The sequence below is a fragment of the Nannospalax galili genome, unplaced genomic scaffold, assembly GCF_000622305.1.
Source record: "Nannospalax galili isolate Female #2095 unplaced genomic scaffold, S.galili_v1.0 scaffold46, whole genome shotgun sequence".
NCBI lineage: Eukaryota > Metazoa > Chordata > Mammalia > Rodentia > Spalacidae > Nannospalax > Nannospalax galili.
Window position 1 is genome coordinate 2,234,851 of NW_008355790.1, and position 16,146 is coordinate 2,250,996.

Here is a 16,146-nt window from a genome sequence, read left to right on the forward strand (position 1 = left end):
GATTGGGCTTGAGGAGTACTTCTCTTAAACCAGACTTCTACCTCAACCAACACTACTACTGTCTCTGAAATTCACTCAAGAATAAACTCACCTTATTACCATAAGTATTTACCTGCTGAAAACTGGCACCTTTAAGCTCACCTGAAGAAGGCACATTCCTCTAAATAATGGGACATTGAGCTTATAATTTCAAAACACCCTCTTATCCTTCTAATCTTTGCAGAATGCTTCTATCTGAACCATCTGGAGAGGTACTCCCCTGAAAGGAGGCAAGGTTTGTTATTAAACTACATTTGCCCTGATGAAGTCTTCCTCATACTGAATCTCTGCTTAAGAACTGCAGCCTAGCTTTACACCCAAACACACTGAAAGATAAGTTTAGGACTATATTTTGTTAAGACTAGCTGAGTTTGACTGATTGAGACAGCCAAGCTCCAGCCAATCACAGGCTGCCAAACTGATCAGACCACTTTCCAACAAAGCTAACACCCAGCTGTCACCAGTCCAGCTTTCCTCTTCTGTCCCTGAAAGCTGCCCGCCCATGACGTCCTCCACCCATGATGCCATTTGCCTGTGAGGCCCTGGGGAGCTCTCTGAACCTCATCTGACAGCTGCCTGAGACACAAATGGTTCTTCCCTCTCATCCTTCACCCAAACCTTGTTAAATTTGTCAATAGGTTTTTCTCTTCCCAGGGTCAGAGGAAAATGCCCATTATTATTCCAGCACAAAGAGCAGTCATTGTGTCTGGAGTCTCCCTGGCTCCCAGGTGCTTCCTTGAGTTTCCTTGTCTGCCCCTGGTTAGTTCAATGGGCCTCCGGCTGCATACCTGCAGACTGATGTTGATTCTCATAGCTCAGCTGTGGGAGGGAGGACTGGCCATGTCATCAGCTCTGCTCCAGGTAGTGTGGGTACAGTTCCCAGGTGGGTGAGGGCAGGGGAAAGCCTGGAACTGGGGAAGCCGAGTGGCCTCTTCTTATCTCCTCATGCAGGGTGGAAGGTACTTAACCTGTCCCAGATTCAAAAGAGGTGATTACTTAGAGCTGAAGGCCATGGTTGGAGAATGTACCTGCTTTCATGAAATTTGCTTAGTCAATTTCAGTCACTGGCGGGTATCTAGGTATTCATAGAACTTTTAAGGTCCCGGGATCACTTTTAAGGGATTTAAAAAATTAAATATAAAGTCAGCTGAATCTAGAAAAAAGGAAAAGAAAAAGAAAAAGAAAAAAGAAATGTATATGCTAATAAAGCTGATTTGGTGTTCCATGTATGTGTGTTGAAATGTCACAATGTATTTCATGAATATACATAATTTCTATGTGAGTTAATTATTTTAATATTTTAAAAAATTATATGTGTGTGTGTGTGTGTGTGTGTGTGTGTGTGTGTGTGAGTGTGTCATGCAATGTGTGGAGGTCAGAGGACAACTTGAGGAGTCAGTTCTCTCCTACCATATAAATCCTGGGAATCGAACTCAGGTAGTCAGTCTTGGCAGCATGTGCCTTTACTTGCTGAACTGTTTCACTTTAACATTTTTTAAAAACTAATGACAATTATAAAAATTTAAAGAAATGAAGCCAAAGCCCACAGCTGAGATCAAAGAGCTGAACTTGACCTCCTAATTTAATCCATATGTTTTAATGCATTAAGTTGCTTCGAGTCTTATATTTCCACTCAGTGAATTTCTTTATTCTAAACTTTTCAGGCTTAAGAAATACTACTGGGGCTGGAGAGATGGCTCAGCAGTTGGTTAAGAACACTGGCTGTTCTTGCAGAAGACCCAGGTTCGAATCCCAGCACCCACATGGCAGCTAACAACTGTCTGTAACTTCAGTTCCAGGGGATCTGACAGCCTCTTCTGTCCTTTGCGGGCATTGCATGACACAGGTGCATTTACCCACATGTAGGCAATACACACATACACATAAAAAATAATAAATAATAAATAAATAAATAAGTACTACCAAGGGCTGGAGAGATGACTCAGTGGTTAAGAACACTGACTGCTCTTGCAGAGGTCTTGGGTTCAATTCCCAGCACCCACATGGTGGCTAACAACCATTTGTAACTCCAATTCCAGGGGATCTGATGTCTTTTTCTGATCTCCTCAGGCATTGCACAACATGGGTACACTTACCTACATACAGGCTATACACTCATACATGCAAAATAAAAAAAAATAAAAAAAAAGCCTTTCCAGTTGGTGCTCTGGAAGGAGGGAGCTGGAGCTGGGTGGGGTACGGTAGGGGAGGTGTATTTCCTTCTGATGCTGAGCTGTGAATGGTGCTTCTGTGCTTCCATTGATGCTTGACCAGGGTTCCTGAGGCACTGCACAGCTAGGACCACAACCTGCAGGCCTAGGAGCCTCTCCCAGGTGTTGGCTGCTGTCCCAGAAGGAAGTGGAGGCCATGGAACTAAGATTACTTCAGTGTTAAGGGCTCCATCTCTTGTCTGTTTCCTGGGGAGTGACTGGTGTGCCTGTGGTTTGGACAAGATTTTTAGTTCCTTGTTCCTTTTCTGACTGGTGGTCTATGACCTTGTATCACCAGGCTATGCACTTCTTGGATTCCTGATGGCCCACAGAATAATGCTTTGACCTCTAACCCCTCGGGCCTTCTGTCTGTCGTTACCTTCATGCTGAGTACTTGTACCTTGAGTGCCATCTTCTGGATCCTTTCCTGGGTCTGCCTGTTCCTCACGTGTGTCTCCATCCATCACAGCCCTCCTTTTCCTGCAAAGTGCCTCAGACCTAGGTATTCTTTACTCAGGTTTAATTAAACCAGCCTAACTTCAAATAATGGCCCTGAGAAATAAGCCTGACAAGTTACGAGTGTGACACTTATAGGGACTCTTTGGCAACAATGACACCTGTCCTTTAAAGCAATGGACAACTGGATGGTTTCCATGTTCAGGTTCCTGGGGTTAGGGCTGGGCCTGGTAGCTCTCTGTGATCTTCCTCAGCTCACTGGCAAAAGATAATACAACTAAGTAACCAGACTACTATTTCTTCAAAATGAGATTTTGTTTTCCAAATCTATCTTAATAAACCAAACTGAAGCAGTGAGAGTCTATTTCACACTTGTTAGGATGCCTAAAAACAAAACAAAACAAAAACCTAAACTCACCAAGAGATGGTAAGGATGAGAAGCAACTGGTTGAAGTTCCATGTACCGGTGAAGGAGATGAAAGTGAGCAAAGGTTAAAAGTGGAAATCTTTCTTTCTTTCTTTCTTTCTTTCTTTCTTTCTTTCTTTCTTTCTTTCTTTCTTTCTTTCTTTCTTTCTTTCCTTCCTTCCTTCTTTCTTTCTCTCTCCCTTTCTTCCTTCCTTCCATTTATTTATTATCTTTATTATTATTTTGTGTGTATGCATATATGGTGTGCGTGTGTGAGTACAGGTGCATACATGCCACAACCCAAGTGTGGAGGTTAGAGTGTGGGAATGACTTATTAATGGACATGATCTGAACTAATGACTGTTATCTAACTCCCGCAAAACCATGCTCTTGGGTCTGATGGGGGGTGTCTCCTTGACATCCTCAGTTGGTACTCCACCCAAAAAGATAGTGAATGAATATGGGTATGCTTGAGAATTAACATATCAAAGTGCTACAAGCAGCGCACCCACCCATTGGAAACTGGAGGTTGGGAAGGATGAGTGACCATAGATGGATGAGATATTCTATAACCAGGGATGAAGAGGCTGGATGGTCTATTGAGCTAAGGGTGGAGCCGAACTTGAATTTGTACTTCTCCAAAGAATCTGGAGATACTATTTTAATAAATTATGGGCATGACCAGAGGTGGGGGAAGACAAGGGTGGGGCAGGATGGGACACAGAGACACAGGGTTCCAGGGGCAGTTCCATTGGCACTGGGTGAGGACACAGCTCCATCTGTACAAGTTGAGCAGACAAGAGAGATCCAATAGCACAGTTCTGGGAGACAGGCAGTTCTAATAGATAGCTAGGGGAACTAGTGTCCTCTGAGTTCAAGCCCACTCTTAAAAACATAATTTAAGAGTCAGTCTATTTATTCAGGTTATTGTGATGTTGGCATAATAATAAACGCCTCAGTCAGAGGACAATCTGGGGGTGTCAGTGATCATTCTCCACCTTGTTTGAGATAGGGTCTCTTTTTCTTATTTATTTGCTTTTTTGAGAGAGGGTCTCACTATATAGCCCTGGCTGGACTGGAACTCACGGTGTAGACCATTTTTGGCATCAATCTTACAGAGACCCACCTACAAGGCCTGGGTGAGCCACACCCAGTGACTGATTCTCTTTTTTGTGTTTGCTGCCATATACGCAAACTATCTGGCCTGCCAGTTCCCAAGGCTTCTCCTGTCTCTGGCTTCCATTTGTCGATAGGTGCAACTGAATTAGAAAAATACATTATCATGCCAGGTTTTTGTGGTAATGAGGATATGAACTCAGATTCCCATACTTGCATGGCAAGCCCTTTACCCACTGAGCCATCTCCCAGCCTGTGAGTAGTTTTTTGTTTTTTTTAAGAGAAAAATTAATGTTTCAGGGGGCTGGAGAGATGGCTCAGCAGTTGGATAAGAGCACTGGCTGCTCTTGCAGAAGACTTGGGTTCAAATCCCAGCACCCACATGGCAGCTAACAACTGTCCATAACTCCAGTTCCAAGGGATAAAAGCTTCTGCCACCAAGTGTGATGACCCGAGTTTGATCCCTGGAACCCACATGGTAGGAGAGAAGTGACTCCCAAAAGCTGTTCTCGGACCTCCACATGTGTGCTGTGGCATATGCTTACCCACACACATATACACCCTCACACAAATATAGTTTTTAAATGATTTTAAAAGTTCAAGTTTCACATGACCCAGCCATTGCTCTCCCAGGTATTATTCAAGAGAAATAAAAATTTATGCTCACATAAAACCTACATGTAAATATTATAGAAGCTTTTTGCTCATAATTGCCAAACACTGGAAAGAATCCCAATGGCCATCAGGAGGCAAATGAATAGACAAACTGAAGAACACATGCAACAGCAAACACGTCAGTTATAAAGATAAGGAACTGCGGATATGCATAGCAACTCCTCAGGGGCTTAGTGCCCAGTGAAAAACCAAACTTAACCTTGAAGGGTCTCCTACTATATGGCTCCATTTATATAACATTCTTGAGAAAACCAGATCATTGAGATGGATAACAGATTTATGGTTGTCAAGAACCAGGAAAGGTAAGAGAGAACAGGATGGGGTGACTAAAAGAGGTTGCACTTAATAGATCCTTGTGGTGATAGGATGACTTTGTATTGAATCGATGAAATAGTGGTTACACAATAAGATGAGGAAGCAATGTCAGTTTTCTTCTTCTGATGTTGCACTATTACAATATGAGATCTGCAACCAGGGGATGGAGAGATGGCTCAATGGTTAAGAACATGTTTTGCTCTTGCAGAAGAACCAAGTTCAAGTCTCAGCACCCACATCAGATGGCTCACAGCCATCTGTAACTTCAGTTCCACGGGCTCCAATACCCTCTTCTGGACTCTTTGAGTATTGCACTTTGATGTACAAACCCATAGTCAGATACACATACACATAATTAAAAACTAAATAACAAATTTAAATTTAAGAGCTGAAACCATTGGCAACTGGCTTAAGGGTACAAGGGATCATTTGGTACTATCTTAGCAACATTCCATGACTATTCCAAAATTAAATTTTAACTTGGGAGGCATTGTTTGGAGTTGATAGACCTTTAAAAAATTAAATAAATAAGATGAAAGGATAGATAATAATGGAGGACATGAAATTGGGAGGGTATAGTGGGGAGGACTGGAGATGGGGAAGGAGGTTGGGATGTGATCAAAATATATTGAAATTCTAGAATCAACTTAAAAATAATAAATTAATATGTACTTCCAAAAAAGGTTATATGTATATAATACATACTAGCAAGTTATATATTACATATATACATGTAAATTTATGTGTACATATATATATATAACCTGGATGAAGCTCAAATATATTGCATTAAGTAAAAGAAGCAAGTCACAAAAGATTACACACTCTGAATGATATCATTTGAGGTTCTCAAAAAGACAAAGTTCTAGGGACAAAGAACAGGCCGGTGGTCTCCCGGGATTACAAATGTGACAGCACAAGGGAGTCTGGGTTGATGGAGTATTCTGGAACCTGACTGTGATAGGGGTTACATGAATGTCTAGTTGTGCTCGAAATTAGGACTTGTATACCACAGAAGAGTGAAATTTACTAGACACAAATTCCAAAATAAAGTTTAAAAAGTGAACTATCAGTAACACACAGAACACATTTCTATTGCAAGAAACTACTGTAATTACTTCTGTGTAAGTTACACATTTGGTTTTCACAATTTTAACATCCATAATAACACAATCCAGAGGTAACAGACAGTTCTCTGAGATTGTGTGACCAAGTAAATGATTGATTTTACATTCAAATCTATTTGAGTTATAGATTTCAGTAATACAAATGAGAAACTTCTATGACATTGCTGGGGACTGAACCCAGGGCCTTGTCTGTCAGACAAGAATCCTACAAACTGAGCTGCAGCCTCAGCTGCAAATGAGGCATTTTACTGGCCTTTTTTTTTTATTTATTTATTTTTACCTACCAGCTCCAATTACAGCTGACACCATTCCATACCGCCAAATTAAAGTCTGTTTGGAGTATGAGAAAGCTAGCTTGAAACCCCAGTCGGTTTGTTTGGGGTGGGGGGAATGGGGAGGGTCTTAGGAATTAATTCTATGACTTGACCACTCTATTTCTTTGAAAAGGGTTTTGGCGATGGTACAGCAGTTCAGGTGATAGGCTTTGTTCAGCAGTTGAGTCTTGGAACTAGCTGTGTTTTGGTATGTAATATATTTGTTCTCCACCCTGCCCCACCCCATTGCCAAGAAAGTTTTTAACAGATTTATTTGTTCACTCCTTCTACTGAAAGCTTTCATACCAGAGTTTATTTGCCATTACAATAAGACCAGAACCTATGCAATTAGACACTGAGATCAGTGGGGTCAGGTGATCAATCTGGAATTTGCCAAGTCACATTTGATATTTTATGTTGGTTTTATTTTTTCCTTCTTCCATGTCAGAAAGGGTAAGCTCTGAAGTGTTGTAATATTATAATACACTGTTTTTAAGAGAAATCACCTAATTTTGGGAAATCTCTTTAATTGTTGAATCTTTGTTATGTTGTTTTTTTCCTCTTTTTCTGAGTCCAGACTGGTCTGAAATTCTTGATGTAGCTCAGATGGCTTGAACTTCTGATTCTCCTGCCTCTACCTCCTTAGTGCTAAGATTACAGGTATGTGCCACCTCATCTGATTTATGTGGTTGGTGCCCAGGGCTTCCTGCATGCTAGGTAAACACTCCATCAACTGAGCTACATTCCCATTCCTTCCTTCCTTCTGTCTTTCTCTCTCTTTAAATTTTTTTGTTAAATTTTTATTTGTTCGTTTGTTTTTACCTGATGTACTTGTCTTTTTATAATAATTAATTATAATGTAATTATAATAAATATTTTATTTATTTATTTGTTGTTTTTTGGTCAGTTTTTTTGTTTGTTTGTTTGTTTCGAGACAGGGTCTCCCTGTAGCCCCAGCTGGCCTGGAGCTTGCTCTGTAGATGAGGCTGGCCTCAAACTCACAGAGATCCTCCTGCCTCTGCCTCCTGAGTGCTGGGATTAAAGGTGTGTGCCACTATGCCCAGAACATTTTATTTATTTTTATTTTATGTCTATGAGTGCTTTGCCTGCATGCATGTAACTGTATCCATGTCATGCAATGTGAAGGAAGCCAGAAGAGGACATCAGATGCCCTGGAACAGAAGTAAAGGATGGTTGTTAGCTTCTATGCTCTGGATTTTCTGCAAGAGCAGCTAGAACTCTTAACCACTGAGCCACCTCTCCAGCCCTCCTCCTCCAGTCCTTGCTAAATCCTCTTTTGGTAGGTATTTTTCATACTCAAAGAGCTTTAGAAGGCATCCCCCCTCAGCAACATTACAAATGAGCACTAAAAACTGAAAATTCAAGCAGAATTTCCTGAATGGCGCGTGCCTTCTCCCACCTGGAGAATAGCTTCTTTCTACTTCTCCCTGTGTTCACTGTAGTTCTATGAGCTTTGTTCCAGTTTAAAATTCAAGCTTTCTGACCCTGAACTCAAAGTCCTTCAGAAGATTCTGACTGAAATAATTTTCAGTAAATATTTACCCCTATTACATACTGGTTCAGAGAGGCATGTCTGTGTACTCCTTGCAGTTCATCTATATTTTTTCTTTTAACTTCCATTAAAGTAAGGTAACCTGAAATTTGAAAAAAATCAAAGACTTTCTACAATGCTATTAGGACAGTAACAGTTCCCACACTGACTCACCTCCAGCCAAGACCCACTTTCAAAGCATCTGAGCTGGATGGTTTTGGCATTGACTTGTGCATCTCTATATGAATATGTGCCTGGCCTCTTGAGTTTCTATCACATTATTGACTCCTTTGCAAGTGAAGGATTTGACTCTTTCTTCTCTTAAGTTCATGAGCCACACTGACCTTCCCACCTGATCTTTCCAATGTGGTTGCATCATTTTTGTTAGGTCTTTATTCAGTGTTTATATTTGCTTGACTGTGTAAATAAAACTCTGAGCTAAGCAAAATATCAGCTGTGCTGAGTAGTTTTACTGTCAACTTGACACACCTGGGTTGAGGGAGACTCAGTTGGGGAATTGCCTCCATTGGACTGGACTGTGGCCATGTCTGTTGGGCACCTTCTTGATTACTGAGTGATGTGGGAGGGCCCAGCCCACTGTGGGTGGTGCCACCCTTGGGCCTGTGGGCCTATTTGTATAAGAAAGCAGGTTGAGCAGGGGCCAGGGGAACAAGCCAGTAAGCAGTGTTCCTCCATGGCCTGTGCTCCAGCTCCTGCCTCCAGGTTCCTGCTCTGAGTTCCTACCTTGGGCTCCCTGATGAACTGTGACCTGGGGGATGTGAGATAAAATAAACACTTTCCTCCCCAAGTTGGTATTGGTATTTGTCACAGCAATGGAGAAACAAACTAGAATATCAACTGTTATGGCTCTTTCTATTATGACTTTTTGTTCCCCAGAATCACTAATTCAAACACAAAATCATTCTTTACAAGAATACTCTCATGACATTCAGAGCATCACATATTTCATCACTTTGATCTTGGACAAGATCTTCCAATTCTCGAACATGCTCTCAAGGATTAGGATGATAGTTAACAACCAGTTCTCTACCATCTTCCTAGAGAGTCTCCTCACTTTCCTCTTGTGCTGCATTTCCTGTTTCCTGTATTTTACATCTTCTTTTGTGTTTACTTCTTAGTGTTTTTTTAAGGCTACCCTTTAGTAGCTTTCTGTTAAAGGCACGTGGAAACACACTTTCAAAAACAGTCCTTCTAAAGTGTTCTTATTCAATCACTGTACTTAGTATCGTTACTATGTATAGAATTCTGAGTATAATCATTTTCTTCAAAGTTTTTTAAAAAATTTTTTTTAAATATTATCATTATTTTTATTTTATGTGTATGAGTGTATTGCCTGCATGTAAGTGCACTCGTGTAGTACAATGCCATCGGAGGTCAGAAGAGGGTGTCAGATCCCCTGGAACTGAAGTTACAGATGGTTGTTAGCCACTATGTGGATGCTGAGAATCGAACCCAGGTCCTCTGCAAGAGTAGACATTGCTCTTAACTGCTGAGCCATCTTCCAACCCGTCTTCAAAGTTTTTAAGAGACTGCTTTCATAATCTGGTAGGTTTTGGTATTACTGATGACATTCTAATTTAATCCTTCGTATCCTTTGTATCCTTTAATGGCTCTAGATCCTTTCTTTATCCCCTGGCTTCACAATAACATGCTTTGATTTGTGTCTGTTTTCATCCACTATATGCCAGTCTGGAAACTTGCATGACTATGGCCTGAGAAATTGTTCAAATGATTTTGTTGCTCAGTTCCTCCTTCCTGTTTTCTCTTGCTGACCCTCCTGTTATTAAACATTGGACCTCTTGGATCTGTCTTCCAATTTCTTACACATTCTCTTTTGCATTACTTTTGCTTCCTGTTTTACTTTTAGGGGGAGATGTGTTGGTCAGCTTTCTGTTGCTGTAGCAAATGACTTAGGACAAATTAAAGAGGTTTTTTGCATAATAAACCAAATCTTTATTCAGTAATAATTTTAAAAAATTTTAATAACTACATGATTAGAAGAAGCATTTCATTACGGCTTTAACATATTCAGTAACACACTCCAGAGCAAGAATACATCTCTTTCACAAGTGGGTGCAAGTTTCCAGGTTCACAGTTGAATTAATACAGTTATACAGTATTGAACTCAGTATAAGCCCTGTAAGACATAAAATTGAATGAGTTTTTAACCCTTAAAAGAGATCTCCATTTCATTTTAGAATATATTGTTCCTTGCAGAAAGATAAAGAGGTTTATTTTTGATCACAGTTACAGAGAGTTCATCTTCTGATGAACTTGCTTGGTTCTGCTTGGCTCTGTTGCTTTTGGGCTTGTAGTGAGGCAGAACATCATGGTGGGAGTCAAGTACATTTCAGGGAGGCTGGAAAGCAAAGAAAGAAGAGGAGTAGTGGTGGGGCCCCAATATCCTTCAAGGGTACTCCCCCAATGGCCTACTTTCCTTCCAATGGACCTACTTCTTAAAGGGTCCACAGGCTGAGCACCAAGCCTTCTACATATAGGCCTTTCAGGAATGTTTAAAATCAAATCTTAAAGAGGAGAGTTTGTTGGTTTGATCTCCCAGCTTATTCAAAGTTTTAAATCTTCTATTGGTACTACTAGTATGTTTTTAAAGAATTTCTTGTCTTTGAATATCTCTGTTTTATCAAAGTTGCCTTTCTTGTATTGTTTTCAATGGGCATTTCCACATTAGGGGTTTCCTCACCTGCCTGGTAATCCTCAATCTTCTGCTCATTGGAGTGACTGAAAATCTGACTATGTCATCAGAGCTTGTCCACAGTGACTTCACCCTAGGGTGACCTGACTGGATTGTTTCATCAGAAAACTCATAACAAGTATTTTTAAGATTTTCTTTCTGAGCCAGATTCCCTGAGGATTTTTCCAGTCTCTTTCCAGGAAGACAGTGGCTTGGTTGGACTGCCATACTCTGTGAACTGAGTAAGGTGGGGAGGCCTAGAGGTCTCAGAATCTACTAAGAATGCTTTGATTTGATCTCCAATATGGCACTCACCTCCAGTGATGCCTACTGGCTCCCCCATTCAGAGACCTGTTTTCCTCCACAGAGAGTAATCTTTAATATTGTGTAAGGGTCAGGGAGGAACAGCTGCCTGATTGTACAAAGGGGATAAGATGATCTGGGGATCAGATTGCCTCTTAAAAGCTTTTAGCAAATCTTCCATTTTTCAGAGGTGCCCAGTGCTATGGATTGAGGGCCTTAAGAGACTCAGGTGTAAATCAGTCTTCTTGCTGCAGATTTGATTCAACTCTTTGGTATATGCTAAGTCAGTTCTGTAGGTTATATTAGATTTCCCACATGGATTATCATAGTATCTGCGAATAAATGCATCTTCCAGAAACTTATCTGTCTTACTTTATTACCCTAACTTGGAATCCAATGTAGAATGATGAACAGAAGTGGCAAAAGCAGTTGTTCTTCATATGTTTGTGGTCTTAGGAGGAAAACCTTCAGCTTTTAATATTGAGTACAGTTCTTGGCTGTTGATTTTCATAGATACCCTTATAAAGTTGAGAAAATTTCCTTCTATGTTTAAAGTGCTGAGAGTTTTTTTTTTCTTTAAAAATTTTAATTGAGTTTTTATAATTTCATATAACAGTTTTTAATCAAATTTAGGCCCCCCTCCTCCATCCATTCCCCCATCCCTCCTACCAGATTTCATGTATTCTGCCATACATGTTAAGTCCAATCCAGTCAAGCATTTGTACCCAAATGTCCTTCAGTGTAAATTTACCCACCAGAGTCTAATCAGCCCATGTGGAGATCATATGTAAGGCATACTCTCCCTCACCCAGTAGAAATCAGTCTCTAATAGTTCTCAGTCTAGGACTGGCCCAATACCCATTTCTCTCCTCCTCTCTGGGCCCTTGTTTAATTGAGTTGGCATGGGTCATGTGCTTGATGCCACCATTGCCACAAGGTCACATGTGCAAGCTTCCAATGACCTGAAAGCCTCTGCTTCCCTGTGTTCATGAACTAGCCCTGGCTCTTACAATCTTTGTGCCCCCTCTTCTGAAATGGTCCCTGAGCCATGGGTGGGTAAAGTTCAATATGGGGGTCTTATCCAGGGACACACACTCTGCAGTCTCTTATTCTTTTTTCCCCTCATTGACTCCTTCATGAGCATGGGAAGGGGTGTGACTATAGCTTGCCAGCATAGTTGTTGGAGGACACTTCCAGTTAACACTCTACCCCTTCCTCCAGCTCTTACATTCTTTCTGCCAACCTCTTCCACAAAAGTCCCTGAACCTAGGAGGGGGTGAAAGGATGATCTTCCTCCCTTTGTAGCGAGGCACTGAATTTCAGGTCTCTGCATCATCTGTTTTCCATAGGCTATTGGCCCATTTTAGTGGGATTCCATCTACCATAAAAACACAAACAGCAAGAAGCAAGAACATCTAAACAGTGACTGCTGTAATAATTTAACCTATGGGTGTAAACACCATGCTTGGACTGTACTTAGCAGATACACCACATTCATCTAACAAAACAATTGCAGTGGCCTCCCCAATGGGGCCTATATCCTCCCTTGCCACAGGGGGTTGGCCTGGTCTACAGTACCAGATGTGTGTTCCACCTCTAGGAGTGGGCATTATATCCAATCAAAAATTTGGTGGTTGTACGTACAGTAGACATGCCACTATTGAACCAACTGGAACATCTTGTTTGGCATGTTGATAATGCAGCATATGGGGTCTGTCATTGAGCAGAATTACAGGGGATAGTTCTCCCCTAGCCATCTGCAGAGTGCTGAGAGTTTTTAATCTTCTGATTTTCTCTGTCATCTTTCTGTTTTCAATTTCATTGATTTTTTTCTCTGATCTTTAGTGGCTTACTTAATGGACTTTCTTCTGCTCCTTGTGCTCAGTTTGCTTTGTTCTTCCTAATTTCCTAGAAAAAAGTTAGACTCATCAGAAGGATGATGTGTGTTGTCAAATCTTTTCTTATCTATTGAGATGGTCATAAGGTTTCTCATTTCCAGCTTAACTCAATTCATTAATTTTCAAATGTTTAAAATTGCTTTTCTGAGATAAACCCCCTAGGTCATAGCTTATTACCTTTTATTGGTTTTGGACAGTGACTAGATGGAGAGATAGGTACATAGACCAATAGGTAGATAGGAATAATTTGATTTGATTGTTTTGTAGTTTCTTTTTTACATTATCTATATCTGATATTGGTATCAAAGCAATAACAACCTCAAAAAATGTGAGAAGCATTTCCACCTTTCCAATTCTTTGCAAAAATTTATGTATAATTGATATTGTTTCTTAAAGATTTTGTAGAATTTGTCAACTGGTGTCCTTTGGAGTTTACTTTTGTGGGAAGCTTTTAAACTATAAGTTCAACTTATTTAATGAATATTTGGTTGCCCAAGATATTTCTTTTTGTGTGAGCTTTTGTAGTTTTTGTGTTTCCAAGGATTTGTTGGTTTCAACAAATTTTTTTTATTTAGTGGCTTGAATTTTCACGTAATCCCCCACTGTATGATTGTGTCAATGCAAAGTTTTTTAATAAGGGATTACTGACATTTGGGTAGGATGCATCTGTGTTGAGGGTCATGTCCTGCACATTGTGGAACACTCAGCAATACCCCCCATTTCTATGTGCTGCATGGATACTGCAGTGATGGCTACAGGCTCCAGTTCTCAGAAGGTCTCTGTGAGGGACACAGCCCCACTGAGAAGCTCTGTTTTAGAATGACAGGTTCATGAGATCTCAGCTCACAGTACTGGTGCTGGCAATTTGTGGCTCCTCTCTCTTTTGGTCTTGATTGATCTATCCAAATATTCTTAAATTTTTACTAATCTTATAGCATCCATTCTGGTTCCATTAATTTTCTCCATCATCTTTCTGTTTTCAATTTCATTGATTTTTTTCCCCTCTGATCTTTAATGGCACTTACTTAATGGACGTTCCTCTGCTCACTTGTATTTAATTTGCTCTGTTCTTTCTAATTTCCTAGAAAAAAAATAGCTAGACTCATTGATCTGAGACATTTCTATTTTTCTAATATGAGTTTTTAGCTCTCTAAGTGCTGCTTTAATGGTACACTACAAAGATTTGAATATGTCGCGTTTCCAGTTTTCTTCAGTTCAAGTCACTTTCTGATTTCATGCTTGGAGGTTTTTTATTAAATATGATTATTCAAGGGCTATTTAGAAGTGTGCTATTTAGTTTTCAGATATTTGGGTATTTTTAGGTGATTTTTCTCTGACTGATTTATTATTTACTTCCACTGTGACCAGAGAGCATATTTTGTCTTTTAAAGTTTACTGAGACATGAAAAATGTTTTATAGGACAGAATATGTTCTATTGGAAAATAGAATATATGCAGGTTTTTGAAAAATAGATTCTGTTGTTGTTGGGGAGATGTCAGGACAGAAAACTGATTTATAGTGCTACCAAAGTCATCTGTCATCACTCATCATCTACTTGTTTTGTTAATTATGTGAGGGGGATATTGAAACAGCCACCCATGACCTCGATTATAGCTGTAATTAGTCAACATCTTCATAGGTAACAGTGAAGCAATCAAACATCATCTGTGCTGGATAGCTTTACTGTCAACTTGATACACCTGGGTTGAGGGACCCTCAATTGGGGAATTTCCTTCATTGGAATGGCCTGTGGCCATGTCTGTGGAGCATCTTCTTGATTGTTGAGTGATGTGGGAGGGCCCAGCCCACTGTGGGTGGTGCCACTCCTGGGCAGGTGGGCCTGTGTTGCATAAGAAAGCAGGCTGAGCAAGGGCCAGGGAAGCAAGCCAGTAAGCAGTGTTCCTCCATGGCCTGTGCTCCAGCTCCTGCCTCCAGGTTCCTGCCTGGAATTCCTACCTTGGGTTCCCTGATGAACTGTGACCTGGGAGATGTAAGCTAAATAAACCTTTCCTCCCCAAGTTGGTATTGGTCAAGGTATTTTGTCACAGCAATGAAGAAACAAACTAGGGCATCATCACACAAGCAGAAAGCCTGTAAAGAAACGATTATTTAGAAAAAAGAAAGTTACATTTTAATTTTTTAAAAAAATTTAAGTTTTATCATTTTTTATTTATGTGTATGTGTGTGTCTCTGTGTATATGCCATGTATGTGCAGGTGCCTGAGGAGACCCTAAAGCCTGAAACTGGAGTTAAAGGTGGTTGTGAGCCACCCAAAGTGGGTGCTGGGAAATGAACTCAGATCCTCTGGAAAAGTAACAAGCGCTCTTAACCACTGAGCCCTGTCTCCAGCCCAGAAGTTACATTCTTAAAGAGAAAGCTTTTGTTTTTCTTCATGATGGCCCATATTCCTAGACAGTTCATGAAGGATGATAGGAAATGAAGCACAAGGCAGAGCAAAGAGCTTTATGGGCTTTTGCATGCAATGCTCTGGCACAGTGGGGGAAAAACTTTCAGTCATGAGAAAGCTCAGACAAGCTTAAATTGAAGAACAGTAGTTTATTACTAGGACACCACAAAGTTAGGGAGCATTTCAAATGAAAGGAGATTGCAAAGACGGGAAAACTAAATGTAATATAAATCCTAGATTCGACCTGCTTCCAGAAAAAAAAATTGCTATAAAACTAACTATTGGGCTAATTGATGAAGCTACAACATGAACTTTGGAGCATTGTACCAGTGTCAGCACAAAATACTGGAATGTGGTAAATGCACTGCGGTTAAGTGAGAAAATATCCTATTTTCTAAGAAAATACACAGAACAATTAGGGTTTAACACATGTGTTGCTCTGAAAATACATCAGAAACAAAAGCTAGAAAGAGAAAATCATAAGGCGAATGAGAAAATATTAAAATATTAAACACTGATGCATAAAGAGCCCACAGGAGTTCTTTGTACAGCTTTTCTAAGGGTTGAAGATTCTTTCAAAACAAAAGCTGGAGAATAAAGGAAAGAAGGCAGGA